At 41.1% G+C, this 22,742-nt stretch overlaps 1 protein-coding gene across 2 annotated transcripts in view; it reads right to left on the bottom strand.

Annotated features, from left to right (window-relative positions):
- HNMT (histamine N-methyltransferase) overlaps positions 1-21,556 on the bottom strand; it is a 68,232-nt gene extending 46,676 nt beyond the window's left edge. Inside the window, exon 1 of one of the 2 annotated variants that reach the window (XM_041739694.1) lies at positions 21,420-21,556. The gene's annotated coding sequence lies outside the window, so the exon portion shown is untranslated. The remainder of the gene's footprint in view (positions 1-21,419) is intronic. The other variant, XM_041739695.1, reaches the window with a different exon arrangement.
- Between the last annotated feature and the right edge of the window lie 1,186 nt (positions 21,557-22,742).

Genomic DNA, 22,742 nt, shown 5'->3' with positions numbered 1-22,742 from the left:
CAGTCATTGAAAGATGTAACAATTATTCTTAGCGCAGGGGCTGCACAAAAACAAGGTGCTGGGCTGGATTTGGCCCACAGGTCCTAACTCAGCCCCTAGATCTACATACATACAGACAGACAGACAGACAGACACAGGCTACTTAACTCCTGTGTCTATCCAACCAGCGTTGTCTTCTCAAACTGACTCTCACAAGCTTCATTACCATCTCCCGCTCCTCCCTTTAGAACTCAATCCAAATCATTCATGTATTCACCCGCCCTCATCCATTTAGTAAGTGTACACGGTGTGAAGACTTGGCATTGACCTGCTCTTCAAAAGTTCCTCCTAAAACCTACTTAACTAAAACTCACTCTCACGTGAGACCAGCACATGCTCCGTTGTCAAATCTTCCCTAACAGGCCACTCTTCATTTATGTCTCATTAGGGATTTCCTCCGTGTTCTCATTGCCTCTTATCCTACTTGAACTTCTCCTTTAAAAACTTTTTTTTTCCTTCTAAGCTATATTCATACTGGCCTTCCTGTTTTAGGAGAGCCGATTGTGTTGCCACCACCAGATTCAGTTTTCTAGAGCACGGTAATGATGAAGTCACTCCTCTCCCTTCAGATGTGTACTATCCCTCCCCAGGTTAAACCCAAGACTCATCCTCTGACTCTCCTACCCCATATCGTCCAGACTTCGGTTTCACTGTCCGTTAAGTCTGGGCAGTGCATCCCTTCCAACTGCGCTGCTTCTCTGGATATATCCCTGTGCTTTCCTGCCTACAGCTTCTCCACGTGGTAGCCCCCCGGGAGTGATGCTCTGCTTCTCTCCCCGCCCCAGTGAAAACCATGAAGCCTTCCACATTTCCCTCAAAAGGTTTAGCATTTGTGCTCTTAGTGTCTGAGCCTCTTACAGCATTGATGGCATTTGTCCTTGTGTTACGGTTAATACACTTGCCCCATCACAGGAGAGGAGGGTAAGACGGTGGAGGAGTGGGGGTCCTCAGCTCACCTGGCCCCACCCACTTACCTGGATTTCTTTCTTTCTTTCTTTCTTTCTTTCTTTCTTTCTTTCTTTCTTTCTTTCTTTCTTTCTTTCTTTCTTTCTTTCTTTATTCATGAGAGAGAGAGAGAAAGAGAGAGGCAGAGACACAGACAGAAGGAGAAGCAGGCTCCATGCAGGGAGCCCGATGCGGGACTTGATCCGGGGGCTCCAGGATCACGCCCCGGGGTGAAGGCGGTGCTAAACCGCTGAGCCACCTGGGCTGCCACCTGGATAACTTTCAAACCATCCTAAAAACCTTGAACTCTACCTGACATGTAAAGAGAGCACAGCTGGAACGCTCCAGAGGGAAGGGTTTTTGCTTCTAACAAGGCAGGAAGGTGGGGGAAAAAAAAAAAAAAAGACACAAGAGGGGGAGGGCCCCGAGGGGAGCTGGGCTAAGGGGGCGGGGAGAGCCTGGGGACAGGCAGGCCCAGCCCCCGGGAAGCGGGAACTTTCCACCCCGCCCTCCTCCCCCAGAGGGAAAGGCCTCCAGGGCGTCGGCAGGGGTCGGGCAGGCCGGCAGGAGGGCGGGGGAGCCCCCAGGTCCCGGGGTCACGAGTAGAGGAGGGCGCCGGGGGAGAGCGCACCCCCACCGCGGCCCATCTTGGGGCAGGGCTGGAGCGCACCCCGGGGCCTCGGGGGAAGCCGGGGGTCGGGCGGGGGCCCCGGGGAGGGGGCTGTGCCCTGCTGTCTTCTGGGGCTACCGGGAGCGATCCCAGGGGGACACGGGCCTGGGGGGCACCTGGCGGGGGCGGGGCATCCCCCAGGGGCGCACACCTGAGATGCAGCACCGCAGGCCCCGCCCCCGGGAGACCAGCTGGAAGGATGGGGGAAGGGCGAGCTCCGGACCCAGCAGGCTGGGAAGCTCCAGGGGAAGTCGACGGACTTACAGTATATAGAACCAGAGGATACTCCTCCTTTTTTTTTTTTTTTTCTTCCTTTTTCCAGTACAAAGTGTTTTTATATCAGACTGTAAATTTCCAGGTTTTTTTCTCTTTTCCAACCTTAACTACAATAATTCACCACCTCTTCATTTTTAAGTTTCTTCCTTTTTGACTTTCATATTTCTACAACTACAAATCTTAGACATATTTTCCACTTCTGGATTCCCTTCAACATACTCAGTTTTGGGAGATATATAAGATATGGGGGTTTTGTTTGTTTGTTTGTTTTGTGTTTTTTGTTTTCTCTGCCTCATTTTGTTCTATAATGGCAGAAGTTAATACCTTCTAAACCATGACCAGCATGTACCCAGAACCAACTGCTATGCCATGCTGGTTCATTCTGTGAGATTCCTCATTCCCATTCTGTCCCCCTCTTTTATCTCATTTATGTTTTGGTGGTCAATCTTGGGGCCCTCTACAAGTATTTCTCTACAAGTATTGGTTTATATAAATTTGGGACTAAGCATCTTCTAACACACAGAACTTAATAACCCAGAACCAAGAGGATCACTCTCTAGGACCCCTCAGGTAGACTACATTCTCCCTCCACTACAACATTATCACCACCACCATCTCCCAGTACTTTTTATACTTCTCCTTTTTCTTTTTCTCTTATTCTTTAGGATTCTTGGCCTTTTATTTTTTACTACTTTGTTTTAAAATTTGGTTTTCGGGCTCCGGGAACAGCTCAGCGGCGGCGGCTCGCGCAGAGGAAGAAGCTCCGCGCGGAGGGGGCTGCGCGGCTCCGGGAACAGCTCGGAGGGGCTCGGGCGGCGGCTCCGCGGAGGGGGCTGCGCGGCTCCGGGAACAGCTCGGAGGGGCTCGGGCAGCGGCTCCGCGGAGGGGGCTGCACCGCCGGGAGCGCGAATCCAACAGCGCAGGCCCCGGAGCACAGGGCGCCGGGACACAGCCCAGGATCCGGCCTCCCCTGGGACAGGCAGAGGCCGGGAGGGCCCAGGACAGCGAGGACGCTCCTGCCTGGAACTGAGCAGATCAGCGGCCCCGCCCCGGAGCCCCCAGGCCCTGCAGACGGAGAGCCCCGGAGCTACTGCGGGAGCTGAATCCAGGGTCCCAGAGCTGCCCCCGCCACTGTGGCTTCCTCCCGGGGCCTCACGGGGTGAACAACCCCCACTGAGCCCAGCACCAGGCAGGGGCAGAGCAGCTCCCCCAAGTGCCAACACCTGAGAATCAGCACAGCAGGCCCCTCCCCCAGAAGACCAGCGAGACGGACCAGTTCCAAGGGAAGTCAAGGGACTCAAACTACACAGAATCGGAAGATACTCCCCCGTGGTTTTTGTTTGTTTGTTTGTTTGTTTGTTTTTGTTTTTTTTTTTGTTTTGTTTTGTGCTTTTTTTTTTTCTCTCTTTCTTCTTGATTTCTGATTGCTTCCCCCACCCCCCCCTTTTTTTTCTTTTTTCTCCTTTCTTTCTTTTTCTTTCTTTTTCTTCTCTTTTTCCCCTATTTTTTTCTTCTTTCTCTTTTTTCTTTTTCTCTTTTTTTTCCTTCTCTCTCTTTTTCTCCTTTTCCCAATACAACTTGTTTTTGGCCACTCTGCACTGAGCAAAATGACTAGAAGGAAAACCTTACCTCAAAAAAAAGAATCAGAAACAGCCCACTCTCCCACAGAGTTACAAAATATGGATTACAATTCAATGTCAGAAAGCCAATTCAGAAGCACTATTTTACAGCTACTGGTGGCTCTAGAAAAAACCATAAAGGACTCAAGAGACTTCATGACTGCAGAATTTAGATCCAATCAGGCAGAAATTAAAAATCAATTAAATGAGATGCAATCCAAGCTAGAAGTCCTAACGACGAGGCTTGACGAGGTGGAAGAACGAGTGAGTGACATAGAAGACAAGTTGATGGCAAAGAGGGAAACTGAGGAAAAAAGAGACAGGCAATTAAAAGACCATGAGGATAGATTAAGGGAAATAAATGACAGCCTGAGGAAGAAAAACCTACGTTTAATTGGGGTTCCTGAGGGCGCGGAAAGGGACAGAGGGCCAGAATATGTATTTGAACAAATCCTAGCTGAAAACTTTCCGAATCTGGGAAGGGAAACAGGCATTCAGATCCAGGAAATAGAGAGATCCCCCCCTAAAATCAACAAAAACCGTTCAACACCTCGACATTTAATAGTGAAGCTTGCAAATTCCAAAGATAAGGAGAAGATCCTTAAAGCAGCAAGAGAAAAAAAGTCCCTGACTTTTATGGGGAGGAATATTAGGGTAACAGCAGACCTCTCCACAGAGACCTGGCAGGCCAGAAAGGGCTGGCAGGATATATTCAGGGTCCTAAATGAAAAGAACATGCAACCAAGAATACTTTACCCAGCAAGGCTTTCATTCAAAATGGAAGGAGAGATAAAGAGCTTCCAAGACAGGCAGGAACTGAAAGAATATGTAACCTCCAAACCAGCTCTGCAAGAAATTTTAAGGGGGACTCTTAAAATTCCCCTTTAAGAAGAAGTTCAGTGGAACAATCCACAAAAACAAGGACTGAATAGATATGATGACACTAAACTCATATCTATCAATAGTAACTCTGAATGTGAACGGGCTTAATGACCCCATCAAAAGGTGCAGGGTTTCAGACTGGATAAAAAAGCAGGACCCATCTATTTGCTGTCTACAAGAGACTCATTTTAGACAGAAGGACACCTACAACCTGAAAATAAAAGGTTGGAGAACCATTTACCATTCAAATGGTCCTCAAAAGAAAGCAGGGGTTGCCATCCTTATATCAGATAAATTAAAATTTACCCAGAAGACTATAGTGAGAGATGAAGAGGGACACTATCTCATACTCAAAGGATCTATCCAACAAGAGGACTTAACAATCCTCAATATATATGCCCCGAATGTGGGAGCTGCCAAATATTTAAACCAATTAATAACCAAACTCAAGAAATACCTTGATAATAATACACTTATACTTGGTGACTTCAATCTAGCTCTTTCTACCCTGGATAGGTCTTCTAAGCACAACATCTCCAAAGAAACGAGAGCTTTAAATGATACACTGGACCAGATGGATTTCACAGATATCTACAGAACTTTACATCCAAACTCAACTGAATACACATTCTTCTCAAGTGCACATGGAACTTTCTCCAGAATAGACCACATACTGGGTCACAAATCGGGTCTGAACCGATACCAAAAGATCGGGATAGTCCCCTGTATATTCTCAGACCATAATGCCTTGAAATTAGAACTTAATCACAACAAGAAATATGGAAGGACCACAAACACGTGGAGGTTAAGGACCATCCTGCTAAAAGATGAAAAGGTCAACCAGGAAATTAAGGAAGAATTAAAAAGATTCATGGAAACTAATGAAAATGAAGATACAACCGTTCAAAATCTTTGGGATGCAGCAAAAGCAGTCCTGAGGGGGAAATACATCGCAATACAAGCATACATTCAAAAACTGGAAAGATCTCAAATTCAAAAGCTCACCTTACACATAAAGGAACTAGAGAAAAAGCAACAAATAGACCCCACCCCCAGCAGAAGAAGAGAGTTAATTAAAATTCGAGCAGAACTCAATGATATCGAGACCAAAAGAACTGTGGAACAGATCAACAGAACCAGGAGTTGGTTCTTTGAAAGAATTAATAAGATAGATAAACCATTAGCCAACCTTATTAAAAAGAAGAGAGAGAAGACTCAAATTAATAAAATCATGAATGAGAAAGGGGACATCACTACCAACACCAAGGAAATACAAACGATTTTAAAAACATATTATGAACAGCTGTACGCCAATAAATTAGGAAATCTAGAAGAAATGGACGCATTCCTGGAAAGCCACAAACTACCAAAACTGGAGCAGGAAGAAATAGAAAACCTGAACAGGCCAATAACCAGGGAGGAAATTGAAGCAGTCATCAAAAACCTCCCAAGACACAAGAGTCCAGGGCCAGATGGCTTCCCAGGGGAATTCTATCAAACGTTTAAAGAAGAAATCATACCTATTCTACTAAAGCTGTTTGGAAAGATAGAAAGAGATGGAGTACTTCCAAATTCGTTCTATGAGGCCAGCATCACCTTAATTCCGAAACCAGACAAAGACCCCACCAAAAAGGAGAATTACAGACCAATATCCCTGATGAACATGGATGCAAAAATTCTCAACAAGATACTAGCCAATAGGATCCAACAACACATGAAGAAAATTATTCACCATGACCAAGTAGGATTTATCCCTGGGACACAAGGCTGGTTCAACACTCGTAAAACCATCAATGTGATTCATCATATCAGCAAGAGAAAAACCAAGAACCATATGATACTCTCATTAGATGCAGAGAAAGCATTTGACAAAATACAGCATCCATTCCTGATCAAAACCCTTCAGAGTGTTGGGATAGAGGGAACTTTCCTCGACATCTTAAAAGCCATCTACGAAAAGCCCACAGCAAATATCATTCTCAATGGGGAAGCACTGGGAGCCTTTCCCCTAAGATCAGGAACAAGACAGGGATGTCCACTCTCACCACTGCTGTTCAACATAGTTCTGGAAGTCCTCGCCTCAGCAATCAGACAACAAAAAGACATTAAAGGCATTCAAATTGGCAAAGAAGAAGTCAAACTCTCCCTCTTTGCCGATGACATGATACTCTACATAGAAAACCCAAAAGCCTCCACCCCCAGATTGCTAGAACTCATACAGCAATTTGGTAGCGTGGCAGGATACAAAATCAATGCCCAGAAATCAATGGCATTTCTATACACTAACAATGAGACTGAAGAAAGAGAAATTAAGGAGTCAATCCCATTTACAATTGCACCCAAAAGCATAAGATACCTAGGAATAAACCTAACCAAAGAGGTAAAAGATCTATACCCTAAAAACTATAGAACACTTCTGAAAGAAATTGAGGAAGACACAAAGAGATGGAAAAATATTCCATGCTCATGGATTGGCAGAATTAATATTGTAAAAATGTCAATGTTACCCAGGGCAATTTATACATTTAATGCAATCCCTATCAAAATACCATGGGCTTTCTTCAGAGAGTTAGAACAAATTATTTTAAGATTTGTGTGGAATCAGAAAAGACCCCGAATAGCCAGGGGAATTTTAAAAAAGAAAACCTTAGCTGGGGGCATCACAATGCCAGATTTCAGGTTGTATTACAAAGCTGTGGTCATCAAGACAGTGTGGTACTGGCACAAAAACAGACACATAGATCAATGGAACAGAATAGAGAACCCAGAAGTGGACCCTGAAATGTACGGTCATCTAATATTCGATAAAGGAGGAAAGACTATCCATTGGAAGAAAGACAGTCTCTTCAATAAATGGTGCTGGGAAAATTGGACATCCACATGCAGAAGAATGAAACTGGACCACTCTCTTTCACCATACACAAAGATAAACTCAAAATGGATGAGAGATCTAAATGTGAGACAAGATTCCATCAAAATCCTAGAGGAGAACACAGGCAACACCCTTTTTGAACTTGGCCACAGTAACTTCTTGCAAGATACATCCACTAAGGCAAAAGAAACAAAAGCAAAAATGAACTATTGGGACTTCATCAAGATAAGAAGCTTTTGCACAGCAAAGGATACAGTCAACAAAACTAAAAGACAACCTACAGAATGGGAGAAGATATTTGCAAATGACATATCAGATAAAGGGCTAGTTTCCAAAATCTATAAAGAACTTATTAAACTCAACCCCAAAGAAACAAACAATCCAATCATGAAATGGGCAAAAGACATGAAGAGAAATCTCACAGAGGAAGACATGGACATGGCCAACAAGCACATGAGAAAATGCTCTGCATCACTTGCCATCAGGGAAATACAAATCAAAACCACAATGAGATACCACCTCACACCAGTGAGAATGGGGAAAATTAACAAGGCAGGAAACAACAAATGTTGGAGAGGATGCGGAGAAAAGGGAACCCTCTTACACTGTTGGTGGGAATGTGAACTGGTGCAGCCACTCTGGAAAACTGTGTGGAGGTTCCTCAAAGAGTTAAAAATAGACCTGCCCTACGACCCAGCAATTGCACTGTTGGGGATTTACCCCAAAGATTCAGATGCAATGAAACGTCGGGACACCTGCACCCCGATGTTTCTATCAGCAATGGCCACAATAGCCAAACTGTGGAAGGAGCCTCGGTGTCCATCGAAAGATGAATGGATAAAGAAGATGTGGTTTATGTACACAATGGAATATTACTCAGCAATTAGAAACGACAAATACCCACCATTTGCTTCAACGTGGATGGAACTGGAGGGTATTATGCTGAGTGAAATAAGTCAATCGGAGAAAGACAAACAGTGTATGTTCTCATTCATTTGGGGAATATGAATAATAGTGAAAGGGAATATAAAGGAAGGGAAAAGAAATGTTGGGAAATATCAGGAAGGGAGACAGAACATAAGACTCCTAACTCGGGGAAACGAACTAGGGGTGGTGGAAGGGGAGGAGGGCGGGTGTTGGAGGGGAATGGGTGACGGGCACTGAGGTGGACACTTGACGGGATGAGCACTGGGTGTTTTTCTGTATGTTGGTAAATTAAACACCAATAAAAGTTAATTAAAAAAAAAAAAAAGAAAAAGAAAACTTGAAGAATGCATGTTAGCAGCTTGGAATAATATTCTAGACATAATAGTGGGTCACTCTTTAAGACATGCTGCCTTTTCAGATGTACTCTATAAAAAAAAAAAATAAATAAAATAAAATTTGGTTTTCACTTTAGTGGACCTTTTGTTTTATTTTGCTCTGATCTTTGTTTTCAATTTCTGGTCTCTGACCTCGGCAGAATCATCTAGGGTGAAATTTACTTAGGTCGTGGTTGATATTCTTGACTCAGCCCACTCATACTGCACTGAGCAAAATGACTAGAAAGAATAACTCCCCACAAAACAAAGAATCAGAAACAGTACTGTTTCTGCCACAGAGTTACAGAATTTGGATTACAATTCTATATCAGAAAGCCAATGCAGAAGCACAATTATAAAGCTATTGGTGGCTCTAGAAAAAAGCATAAAGGAATCAAGACACTTCATGACTGCAGAATTTAGATCTAATTAGGCTGAAATTAAAAATCAAATAAATGAGATGCAATCCAAACTGGAGGTCCTAACGATGAGGGTTAATGAGGGAGAAGAAAGAGTGAGTGACATAGAAGATAAGTTGATGGCAAGGAAGGAAGCTGAGTTAAAAAGAAAAACAATGAAAATACCATGAGGAAAGGTTAAGGGAAATAAATAACAGCCTCAGAAGGAAAAAAGTCTATGTATAATTGGGGTTCCAGAGGGCACCGTGAAGGCCAGAGGTCCAGAAAGCATATTTGAACAAATGATAGCTGAGAACTTCGCTAATTTGGGGGAGGGAAACAGGCATTCAGACCCAGGAGATAGAGAGGAGCCCCCAAAAAATCAATAAAAACCATTAAATACCTCGACATTTAATAGTGAAACTTGCAAATTCTAAAGATAAAGAGAAAAATCCCTAAAGCAGCAAGAGACAAGAGATCCCTAACTTATATGGGGCGAAATATTAGATTAACAGCAGACGTCTCCACAGAGACCTGGCAGGCCAGAAAGGGCTGGCAGGATATATTCAAGGTACTAAATGAGAAGAACATGCAGCCAAGAATACTTTATCCAGCAAGGCTCTCATTCAGAATAGAAGGAGAGATAAAGAGCTTCCAAGATAGGCAGAGACTGAAAGAATATGTGGCCACCGAACAAGCTCTGCAAGAAATATTAAGAGGGACTCTGTAAAGGAAAGAGGATGGACAAAAAATAATCCACAAAAATGGGGACTGAATAGGTACTACAATGACACTAAATTCATATCTTTCAATAGTAACTCTAAACGTGAATGAGCTAAATGATCCTATCAAAAGACGCAGGGTTTCTGACTGGATAAAAAAGCAAGACTCATCCTCTTGCTGTCTACAAGAGACTCATTTGAGACCTAAGGATGCCTACAGCCTCAAAATAAAAGGTTGAAGAACCATTTACCATTCAAAAGGTCCTCAAAAGAAAGCGGGGGTAGCAATCCTCATATCAGATAAATTAAAGTTTATCCCAAAGACTGTAGTAAGAGATGAAGAGGGACACTATATCATACTTAAAGGGTCTATCCAACAAAAGGATCTGACAATCATGAATATTTACACCCCTAATGTGGGAGATGCCAAGTATATCAGTCAATAACCAAAGTAAAGACATACTTAGATAATAATGCATTAATACTGGGAGACTTCAACCCGGCATTTTCTGCAAATGACATATCTTCTAAGCACAACATCTCCAAAGAAACAAGAGCTTTAAATGATACACTGGACCAGATGGATTTCACAGATATTTACAGAACTTTATATCCAAATGCAACTGAATACACATTCTTCTCAAGTGCACATGGAACTTTCTCCAGAATAGACCACATACTGGGTCACAAATCGATTCTCAACTGATACCAAAAGATTGGGATTGTCCTCTGTGTATTTTTAGACCACAATGCTTTGAAACTAGAACTCAATCACAAGAAGAAATTTGGAGGAAACTCAAACACGTGGAGGTTAAAGAGCATCCTGCTAAAAGATGAATGGGTCAATCAGGAAATTAGAGAAGAATTTAAAAGATTCATGGAAACTAATGAAAATGAAAATATGACCGTTCAAAATATTTGGGATACAGCAAAAGCCGTCCTAAGAGGGAAATACGCTGCAATACAAGCATCCCTCAAAAAGTTGGAAAAAAACTCACATACACAAGCTAACCTTGCACCTAAAGTAACTGGAGAAAGAATAGCAAATAAAACCTACACCCATCAGAAGAGAGTCAATACAGATTCAAGCAGAACTCAATGAAATAGAGACCAGAAAAACTATAGAACAGATCAACAAAACCAGGAATTGGTTCTTTGAAGAATTAATAAAATACAATAGATAAACCACTAGCCAGCCTTATTAAAAAGAAAACAGACTCAATAAAATCACGAATGAAAAAGGAGAGATCGGGATCCCTGGGTGGCTCAGTGGTTTAGCGCCTGCCTTTGGCTCAGGGCGTGATCCTGGAGTCCCGGGATCGAGTCCCACATCGGACTCCCTGCATGGAGCCTGCTTCTCCCTCTGCCTGTGTCTCTGCCTCTCTCTCTCTCTCCCTCTGTGTGTCTCTCATGCATAAATAAATAAAATCTTAAAAAAAAAAAGGAGAGATCACAACCAATACTAAGGAAATATGAATGATTTTAGAACCTTATTATGAGCAGCTATATACCAATAAATTAGACAATCTAGAAGAAATGGATGCATTTCTGGAAAACCACAAATTACCAAAACTGGAACACAAAGGAATAGAAAACCTGATCAGGGCAATAACCGGGGAGGGAATTGAAGCAGACATCAAAAACTCCCAAGACACAAAAATCCAGGGCCAGATGGCTTCCCAGGGGAATTTCTATCAAACGTTTAAAGAAGAAACAATCCCTATTCTAGTAAAGCTGTTCCAAAAGATAGAAACGGATGGAATACTTCCAAACTTGTTCTATGAGGCCAGCATCACCTTGATTCCAAAGCTAGACAAAGACCCCACCAAAAAGGATAATTATAGACAATATCCCTGATGAACACAGATGCAAAAATTCTCAACAAGATACTAGCCAATAGGATCCAACAGTACATTAAGAAGAGTATTCACCATGACCAAGTGGGATTCATCCCTGGGATGCAAGGCTGGTTCAACACTCGTATAGCAATAACGTGACAGATTATATCAACAAGAGAAAAAACAAGAACCATATGCTCCTTTCAATAGATGCAGAGAAAGCATTTGACAAAATACAGCATCCATTCCTGATCAAAACTCTTCAGAGTGTAGGGATAGAGGGAACATTCCTTTGCATCTTAAAAGCCATCTAAAAAAGGCCCAAATATTCTCAATCTGAGCAAATATTCTCAATGGGGAAACACTGGGAGCCTTTCCCCTAAGATCAGGAACATGACAAGGATGTCCACTCTCACCACTGCTATTCAACATAGTACTAGAAGTCCTAGCCTCAGTAATCAGGCAACAGAAAGAAATAAAAGGCATTCAAATTGGCAAGGAAGAAGTCAAACTCTCCCTTTTCGCAGATGACATGATACTGTACATAGAAAATCCAAAAGACTCTACCCCAAGATTGCCAGAACTCATACAGCAATTCGGCAGTGTGGCGGGATACAAAATCAATGCCCAGAAATCAGTGGCATTTCTATACACTAACAATGAGACTGAAGAAAGAGAAATTAAGGAGTCAATCCCATTTACAATTACACCCAAAAGCATAAGATAGCTAGGAATAAACCTAACCAAAGAGGTAAAAGATCTATACCCTAAAAACTGCAGAACACTTGTGAAAGAAATTGAGGAAGACAAAAAGAGATGGAAAAATATTCCATGGTCATGGATTGGAAGAATTAATATTGTGAAAATGTCAGTGCTACCCAGGGCAATTTACATTTAATCAAAATACCATGGACTTGGTATTTAGAGAGTTAGAACAAATAATCTTAAGATTTGTGTGGAATCAGAAAAAAAAAAGAAAAGAAAGAAAGAAAAGACCCCAAGTGGCCAGAGGAATATTGAAAAAGAAAACCAGAGCCAGGGGCATCACAATGCCCGATTTCAAGTTGTACTACAAAGCTGTGATCATCAAGACAGTGTGGTACTGGCACAAAAGCAGACACATAGATCAATGGAACAGAATAAAGAACCCAGAAATGGGCCGTCAACTGTATGGTCAACTAATATTTGACAAAGCAGGACAGTCTATCCACTGGAAAAAGGACAGTCTCTTCAATAAATGGTGTTGGGAAAATTGGACAGCCACGTGCAGAAGAATGAAACTAGACCATTTTCTTACACCTTACACAAAGTTAAACTCAAAATGGATGAAAGATCTAAATGTGAGACAAGAATCCATCAAAATCCTAGAGGAGAACACAGACAACGCCCTTTTTGAACTTGGCCACAACAACTTCTTGCAAGATCCATCTATGAAGGCAAGGGAAACAAAAGCAAAAATGAACTATTGGGACTTCATCATGATAAAAATCTTCTGCACAGCAAAATAAACAGTCCACAAAACTAAAAGACAACCTACAGAATGGGAGAAGATATTTGCAGATGAGATATCAGATCAAGGGCTAGTATCCACGATCTATAAAGAACTTACCAAAGTCAACACCCAAGAAACAAACAATCCAATCATGAAATGGGCAAAAGAACAGAAATTTCACCAAAGAAGACATAGATATGCCCAACATGCACAGGAGAAAATACTCCGCATCCCTTGCCATCTGGGAAATACAAATCAAACCACAATGAGATACCACCTCACACCAGTGAGAATGGCAAAAATTAACAAGACAGGAAACAACAAATGTTGGAGAGGATGTGGAGAAAGGGGGATCCTCTCACACTGTTGGTGGGAATGTAAACTGGTGCAGCACTCCGGAAAACCGCGTGGAGTTTCCTCAAAGAGTTAAAAATAGACCTGCCCCCTACGACCCAGCAATTGCACTGTTGGGGATTTACTCCAAAGATGCAGATGCAATGAAATGCCGGGACACCTGCACCCCGATGTTTCTAGCAGCAATGTCCACAATAGCCAAACTGTGGAAGGAGCCTCGGTGTCCATCGAAAGATGAATGGATAAAGAAGATGTGGTCTATGTATACAATGGAATATTCCTCAGCCATTAGAAATGACAAATCCCCACCATTTGCTCCTTGTGGATGGAACTGGAGGGTATTATGCTGTGTGAAATAAGTCAATCAGAGAAGGACAAACATTATATGGTCTCATTCTTTCAGGGAATATAATAGTGAAAGTGATTATAGGGGAAAGGAGAGAAAATGAGTGGGAAATATCAGTAAGGGTGACAGACATGAAAGACTCCTAACTCTGGGAAATGAACAAGGGGTGGTGGAAGGGGAGGTGGGTGGGGGGCTGGGGTGACTGGATGACAGGCACTGAGGGAGGCACTTGATGGGATGAGCACTGGGTGTTATGCTGTATGTTGGAAAATCGAACTCCAATAAAAAAATATACAAAAAAAAAAAAAAGAAAAAAAAAGAAAAAAATACACTTGCCCATCTGCCCTGCTAGTCCCTGCTAGTCCCTACGATTGCTAGCAAAGAGAGGGCCTGAGTCACAACTCTCTCTGATGTGTGCTGCCCACAGTAGGCTTGTTTTAAATGATTAAAATTGTGCTTGATCATTTTCACTATTGATATTGATATCTGATATATTGATATCAGATATTCTTCATCCTTTGCATTACTGGGCAACTCTGTTAATAATAAAACTGTAATACCACTTACTGAGTTCTTATTATGTGCCAGGAATTGTGTGGATCTTTTATAACTCCGGAAAGGACTTTTCCCTTTGCAGTGTCTCTGTGGGCTTGCCTCTATGACAGATGAGAAAACCGAGTTCCCAAGAGGTTAGGTCCTTTGCTGCAGGCTGCCTAGCAAGGAAGGGGCTGACTGGGCATATAATTCTCATCTGGCAGGTGCCCAGACCAGTGCTCTCACAAACTCTACCTCCAGCCCAAATCCACCTCCCTCTAACTTGTACAAGGTACTCCTGTCTCTGGCTGCTTAAGCTAAATGGAATGATCCTAATTTCTTCCCCCATATAACACATATTGAAAACTTTGAAATTGGCTCATAGGACAGCCCTACTCCCAGAGGTATCTTTCATTGCTCCATAATTCTTAGTCTATTTGGACTGCTATCACAACAATGCCATATACCAAGTGGCTTCAACAGCAAGCATTGATTTCTCAGAATTCTGCAGGCTGGGAAGTCCAAGATCTGAGCGCTGGCAGATCTGGAGTCTGGTGAGAGCCCATTTCTTGGTTCTTAATTAGTGCTTTCGCACCACCTCTTCACATGTCAGAAGGGACAAGAACGCTCTTTGCAATCTCTTTTTTAAGAGCACTGATCCTATTCATGGAGGCTCTATACTCATGACCTAATCACTTTTCAAAGCCCCCCACCTCCTAATACCATAACTTCGGGGGTTAAGATTTCAAGGTAGGATTTGGTGAGTACACGTACTTTGGTGAGTACACATAACAGTTACTAATTATTTCCTTTCCAATATAGCTTTATATAATCTGTTATGCCAGATCCCTCCTTTGGACAAACTAGTTTGTCAGGATTTCTTTAAAAAATTGCTGTCTCGGGGATCCCTGGGTGGCTCAGTGGTTTAGCTCCTGCCTTTGGCTCAGGACATGATCCTGGAGTCCCAGGATCAAGTCCCACATTAGGCTCCCTGCATGGAGCCTGCTTCTCCCTCTGCCTGTGTCTCTGCCTCTCTCTCTCTCTCTCTCTCTCTCTCTCTCTCTCTGTGTGTCTCTCATGAATAAATAAATAAAATCTTTAAAAAAATGTAAACCCAATATCCCAAAAGTTGCCTAACCAGTACAGAGTGTTACTGTCCAGGTTAGGCCAAGACAAATATTTCCCAATGATGTTTTGTTCAACCAGAGTTCTTTCAGATGTTACTAGTTGCTTTACCAAAAAAAAAAAAAAAAAGGGGGGGGGTGGTCAATAGATTTCCTCCAACAGTCATAATGCACATTAACATATTAAAGGTTCATAAAATCTTTGTCACATGCTCTGTTGAAATGCAGATACACCATCTCTATGGCATTTTGACGTTTCTCTGATTAGTCTTTCAGCCCCTCCAAAAAAAGGAAAATCTGGTTACCTTCAGCATGACTTGCACTTGGCTAAATGCTTGTTTCAGCAATTACAACTTTCTTTTAAAATTGCAAATAGAATATCTGTTTCATAATCCATAATGAATCTGGAAGGTACAGGGGATTAAAACATCTAACAGGTTGGTTAGAATTACTAAATTTTAAGAATCCTCTCTTCTCTCCTTTCTTAAAAATTGGGACAACAGTCTAACACATCTATCATTTGCCATGACTTCTGAACGGTTACTGGCAATAACATCATTAATTACTCTTATAAATTATTTTAGTACATTGGGATGTGATTCTTCTAGGCTTTGAAAGATTGTCTTAATTAGAATTCTTAGATGTCCTCTTCTTTGGGATTTCTGTCCTCTATTACCTACCATATATTATGCTGTTACTGTGTCAAAGTGCTTTTCATACATTATTTCATAATACTCAATCCTCTGGGAGTGGAACAATTGATATTATCAAGCAAGACTCAGAACAAATAAGTTGTATGAGACCATAGCTCACGAGAGAAGAATCTGGATTCAAATTCCAAATGTTTTTTAACTCCAAGGGCCATTTACAAAATTATATCATACAAACCATGAAAGACTCCTAACTCTGGGAAACAAACAAAGGGTTGCAGAAGGGGAGGTGGGTGGGAGGATGGATGACTGGGTGATGGGCACCAAGGAGGGCACTTGATGGGATGAGCACTGGGTGTTATACTATATGTTGGCAAATTGAATTTAAGTAAAGTATTTAAATAAATAAAAAAAATATTTCATACTACTTCTTACTACTCTGTACCTTTTCAACTTGATTATTTTCCATGCCAGAGAACTCCAAAACAAACAAAAAGTAGAGTAATTCGGTATTCTTCCTGACATCTATTAATATAATACCATCCATGCTAGGTCAAAAAACAAAACGTTTCCTTTATCCTCTTTAATTTCTTTTTAATTTGAATATAGCTGACACACAATGTTACTTTAATTTTAGGTGTATAACATAGTGATTTGACAAGTTTATACATTATGCTATGTTCACCATGAGTGTAGCTGCCATCTGTCCTAATATACCACTATTAATGGAGGATAGTTCAAGAAAGGCAGACAGGGGCAAGGGGCCCCCATCCTAAGAGGAAACAACCGCTAAAACAACCCCATCCTGTTACTTTACACCACACTAGAAGGAGCCCTCCACCCTTTCCCATGTGAACAACTACAAGATAGGTAGATGAGCATAAGAACAAAAACCTGGTTGGGTGATAGGTGCATGGAGGGTTAATCAGAATAAGGCAGCTGGCCAACATTCCCATAAAAACCCCTAGACTTAGAAAACCTAAAGGCAACCCTCTCAGGCCTCCTCCCTTTTCAGGAGATTTGTACTACCCCTCAATAAACTTTGTTTTGCTGTCCACCACTAGTCATCTGGTCTACCTCTTTGTTCTTCCAAGGGGTGTGACCAATAACTGCAGGTACCAAAGGAAAAGAAATCCTGCAACACAACTACAATATCATTGACTATATTCCTTCTGCTGTGCATTTTATTCCTGTGACTTATTCTTGCCATAACTGGAAACCTATATCTCCCCTTCCCCTTCACTCATTTTTTCAACTTCCATGCCCCTCCCTTTTGGCAATCATCAGTTAGTTTTCTGTATTTGTAGGTATGATTCTGCTTTTTGTTTATTTCTCTTTATTCTTATTGCCTTGTATGTGCTATACCAAAAAACAAATAAACAAAAAGAAGAAGAAACAATAGCAAAATCCTAATAATGTGAAAATGTTGAGGTTTAGGAGCAAATGGTCAAGAAAGAATTCTTGAGGTGTCTTTGGTGCAAATAGAGTGGTTTTATTAAAGCATGAGGACCAGACCCCTGGGCAGAAAGAGCTGCACTGAGGTTGCGGGGATTGGATTAGGGAAAGCATAGTCTCTAAGGAACTTGGATGGAAGGTCTACAGGACCTTGAGGGGCTAGCTGTTGTTAGGATAAGGTCATTTACTAATATCTAGTAAGACATTAAGTCATGAGACCCTTCAGATATATATCAATGGGCCATGTGCTTGGGGGATGATTGCTAACACATATCTTGGTAGGAGTAGAGATAAAGGAAGTTTCCAAGGAGATTTTTTTTTTTTTATAGGATCCTGAAGGTTGGGCTAATATCAAGCTGAGGTCGCCTTTTGCTTTTAGCAAATTATTAATATCAAAGCAGCCAAGCTCCTTGAGGAAGATCACTCTGCCTGTCTCAAGTATTTGTCAATGGACTGCAACGGAATTTTTTTTCCTTTTAGCTTTCTCCACATCATTCCCCCTGAACAATTCTGACCCCTAAATATTTAAGGTTGCTGAGGGTAGAAGGGCTCATCTTCTATAACTTTTTCCTGCTGAATAGAGACATAGAGATTTCCCTACCTACTGGTCACCATTGATCACTTGGGGACTTATATGTATAGGAATTATGAAAGGCAGAGGCAGCTGAATCCAAAGGAGACCACATGAATGAATTTCCCTGAGCAGAAAGGATCTTGTGTTGGCTTAAAGATAGGGCAGTGAAAGAGTCTGGGCACCAGCTGAAGAGACATAGGAGAAAACAGCAAAACATGATTAGAATAACAAAAAGAAAAAGAAGCACAATCAGAGTCCTTTGATAGTTGACAAAAATCCTCCTCTGACCCATGATTTTAACCAATCATTAAATGAAAGAGAGGGATTTTTTAAAGCACCTACCTTTGGGTATCCATATAACCCTGGCATGTTTTTGTGGTAATCTGGAATATATACATAGCACTCAGTTTTAATAGAGCAAAGATTCTCCCTTGAGCTGCAGTCAGGATGTGAAGGGCCATTTGGTTTTGGAGGACCACCGTTTGAATTTGTGGGTGACTGCATGTCTAGCTTAAAGATGGTCACTGTATGCTTGGCTAAGGCTTCCATTTGCAACTTTATATCATTAGAGGCAGATTCTGGGACAAATATGGTTAAAGGATAAAACCACCAAGAAGCCCTCTTCTTTTGATGTTTAGCCTTAACAATATCCTAATTATGAGGACTCACTGGCAAGTGGAACAAGATTTGTCTGGGTGTATGGGCATCCTCAAGTGTAATAATATGATCATAAGGAAAGCGGGGCTGTCCATTACTTCCACAAATCCATAGTTAATCCCACGGAGTGGGGTAGGCTCTGGCTTTTAAGGAGTGATTTTGTCATTTTAGCCAAAAGAATTGCTCAAGGTGCTAGTTATATAATTTTTGGGGAGTCTCCCATTTTTCCAGTTGTTCAAATAGTCATATGCCCATGGGATCCTGTTATTATCCTCACAGAATAACAAGGATGAAGGTTGTCTAAATGTGAGCTATTATGGCAATTTCTCTAAAGTTTACCTCAAGTTGTTTAGCTTAAGCAAAAACAAACATTCAAAGTCAACCAGAACTAGAATTTAACATCTTCAAAGATACAGTGGTGAAACATAATTTTTCTCCCTATAATCACCCTTATTTCCAGCGATAGCCAAATGGAGACTAAATTGTTTGTAAAACAAGTTCAATCCTCAACACAGTTGGCTTAATTACTTACATATGCTCAGCAAGAATAGTAATTGACCATATAGATTTTTCAAAATTTGCTTTGCTGGAACTATTCATAAAGAATCTAGATTGAACTTTTAGTAGCCTCTCTAGGACAGAAACATAACTGTAATACTTATAGATTTGGGTAAATTCATCTTCCCAAGGTCCCCAAAGTATCCTGAGGTCCCTGAACCTGCCAGCTAGTGACATTCTTTACTTATCTGGAAAAGCTGCTGGGAACTCTGTAAGCAAAGTATCAGGCCAACATTTCTGAGGGACTTTATGGCTCCATGTTTTATAAAGTCAACCTCAATTATTTAGAGCAGTCTGGTCATATCTGAGTCTATGGATATTTTTCTCAAATATGATATTCCAGTCAAAGCCTTGGTAAAATAACCAATGTTTTAAATGATGTCCTGTTATAAGAAGAACAAATTCTTATTGGATTTATGCAAACAACTATGATTGCCATGAAAGAAAGAATACTTACTGAGACTTTCTAAATTTCAGAGGGTTCAGGTAGGGAGAAAAGTTAAATGCTTCAATTTGTTCAAGAAATATTTTATCACATTTCTATAATGTGATATAATTTCATAGGTATCTTAGGAGAAAGTTTCCTTAATCTGGAAAAGCAAACATGAGAGAACCAGTAGTGTTTCAAAGAAGAGTCACAAAACTATAATCATCATCTTTGGTTCACTTAATTCCATGCTACTAATTCTTATTCAGTTTGAATGTAGCTTTCTTGCTAGTTCTGAAATCCTTACTCATTTCAGTTTTAGAATCTTAAAGATACCAAATACCTGTATTTGTCCTAAAAGTCCTTTTTATGAATCTCCTTAAAGATGAAACAACATTTTGCAAGAGCATCAGAACAGTTATAAATGACAAAAACTCAGAAATAGACACTGTTAATGATCTGAGAGTTCATTATGACGTAGCTGACAGGAAATTCGGTTATTTTTGTGACAAGTAGCACTTCAATAATCAGGATATCGACAGATGACCTTATACCAGAATGTAAATTATCTAGTAAACAAGCCTAATTAGTTAGAAAACTCATTTAGGATTGAAATCTCAGGGAAGTTTGTTGAAACCTTAGAATATTTTAAAGCACATGCCTAGATAAGATTATAGATCATTAAAGACCTGATAAAGACAAAACAAAGAAACTGTTTTTTCTGGGCTGACAAAGAAAAGAGAAAACTTTATTTTTGTTTTTTTTATCAAGAGCAGACCAACAATCCAAGAAAACTTTGTCTTTTTAATAGAAAGAAAGCAGAATTCCAGTTATATAACCAGGGCATTTTAAAATGCATTCATTTTAACCTTAGTCCATCCTGACCACACATAAAATATCTTTCCAAATATTTCCCTTCAAAAACCTTCTACAACTTTCTTTTGCACTCAGATTTTGTCTCAAGCCATTTCTCTCTACACAATCAGTCTCATTTTAGTACAAAATTACTCTTTTTTACCTTCAGCAAAAAATGTATTCCTGTTCCTTACATCTTTCTCATACTTCTCCTACTTTCCTACATACAGAGTTGCTTCCCTTATTTCCATCAGTCTTAACTCTTAGGAACCTTAATCTCCAGTAAAAACTAAGTAATAACCAATTATGAACTGTTACACCAGAATTCTTTAGATGGCAATTTTATGCATCACTTAAGCACTAAGCCTATTTTCCAACAGGCCCAATTATCTTAAGTTTCTTTGCAATAAGAAGTCAAAAGCACAAACCTCTGTTCTATAATCAAAACTTTAGCACTTCATCCTATTTGGAAAAGACCAGGACATCCAATAAATTCAATCTGAATCTATCATTCGAGTAAAACTTCAAAGTTTCTGGTTACCAAAGGCTTTGAAAGCTTCTTAAAATTCACGCAAAAAAAATTGAGACAGAGAAAATTAACCATCATTTTAAGTCATCTTTTTGTTAACAAAGTGCAACAAAGATAATGCAGGCTTTTTTGATCTTTAGTAAACCTTGGTAGAATAAAAGTTTCATATTTACTGCTGATTACTCCAAAGACATGTCTATCTTAATTAAACCAACAAACTTAAATTAGTTTAAATACTGAGTTGTGTTCCACCTGGGTCCACTTATAAGTCAATTAGTTTGTTCTCCATTGTTAATGTTTACCTGGGGGCACCGGTGGGGAAATCCGAAGTGGGTAGTGTAAGTCCAAGGAGCTCTTTGCTCCTTTATAGCAAGGTTAGGAGGAGAAGGCATCTATGGAGCCAGAGGCACTCAGGCTGGTATAGAAACCAGCTATACAGGCCACACCCAAGGTGGTTCAGAAACAAGAGGAGGGGGAGAAGGAGGCAGAAGAGGTGAAGTGCTGCCAGAAGATAAAGAGGATCCCTGGCTCTAAAGCTGGTCAGCTCCGACAGTTGAGCAGACACCACACTTTTTTCCAACAAAGTTGAAATATGCAGTCCCTATGCCAGCGAAGATAGGGAATGTTTCCAAAACAAAAGGAGTTTTGGCAGCTGCTTGGGAATATTCCTTCCCGTCCCCATCCCAAGGTTGAGTAACCACAGTTGGCTCCGATTATCATAGGCATTGACCCAGGAAATGAACGAGGAAGAAGCGCCCATATCTATTAGGAGGAGGAACAGCAAGAGAGGGTCAGCATCCCCTTTGTTAGAAATGGCCTGTGTTTCCTCCAGCAACGTGAGTTCTATGAGGAGGAGGCCTATTTAGACAATTATCATCCGATATATCAGAAGAGAGTTTACTGGCCCAGTTAGTGACCAAACACATTCCACAAGAGGCCCTTAGGTCCGGGTCCTGATTTAGAGCCAGGAAGGCCTGGACCTGTGATACCTCCGTCCATTGGCATATTTCCTGCACCAGAGACATGGTAGATCATTGAGGCCATGCCACGGGACAGAAGATCAACCCTTTCCTAAATTGCGCAATCTGAATTATTTCCAGTGGTTAAGTTAAAGGGCATTCTGAGGGCCTTGCCTTGCTGGGCCTTTAACTAGCCTTGTGGTACTGTAAAGGTCAGGCTGCCAAGAACCCACCATTGTTACCCTATGGAAAATATTAGGAAAGTTTTATAAGGGGAAATGACCCAATTTTGTAATTTAAGTAGTTAGTAGGGGACATTGATGGAAAAGAATAAAGATAGAAATCCATAGTGGTCTACATGACGTTCCAACACATGTAGTCTTTTACAGCTAAATTCTGTCAGAAATAGTTTCCAGTTGGGTTGTGATTCACTTGGGTATTGGTTTTGGCTGGCTCTGAGTGGAGGTTTTGTGGACAGAAGTGGCTAGACCAGAGATGAGGAGGGGGTCACATTAGACCTATGAGGAGGAACCCTCACATGGGAGCCTTAAGATTGGCAGCTGTCCTGGTGACTTAGGTGGCTCTCCCATGCCCAAGGCAGACAACTTTGTATAAGGACAGGAATAAAGAGAGGGCACCAAGTTTCTGGGTCTGATTACCATTCTA

The sequence above is a fragment of the Vulpes lagopus genome, chromosome 24 (genome assembly GCF_018345385.1).
Source record: "Vulpes lagopus strain Blue_001 chromosome 24, ASM1834538v1, whole genome shotgun sequence".
Classification (NCBI taxonomy): domain Eukaryota; kingdom Metazoa; phylum Chordata; class Mammalia; order Carnivora; family Canidae; genus Vulpes; species Vulpes lagopus.
Note: the sequence above shows the minus strand (reverse complement) of the source record. Positions and strands in the feature narration are given on the sequence as shown.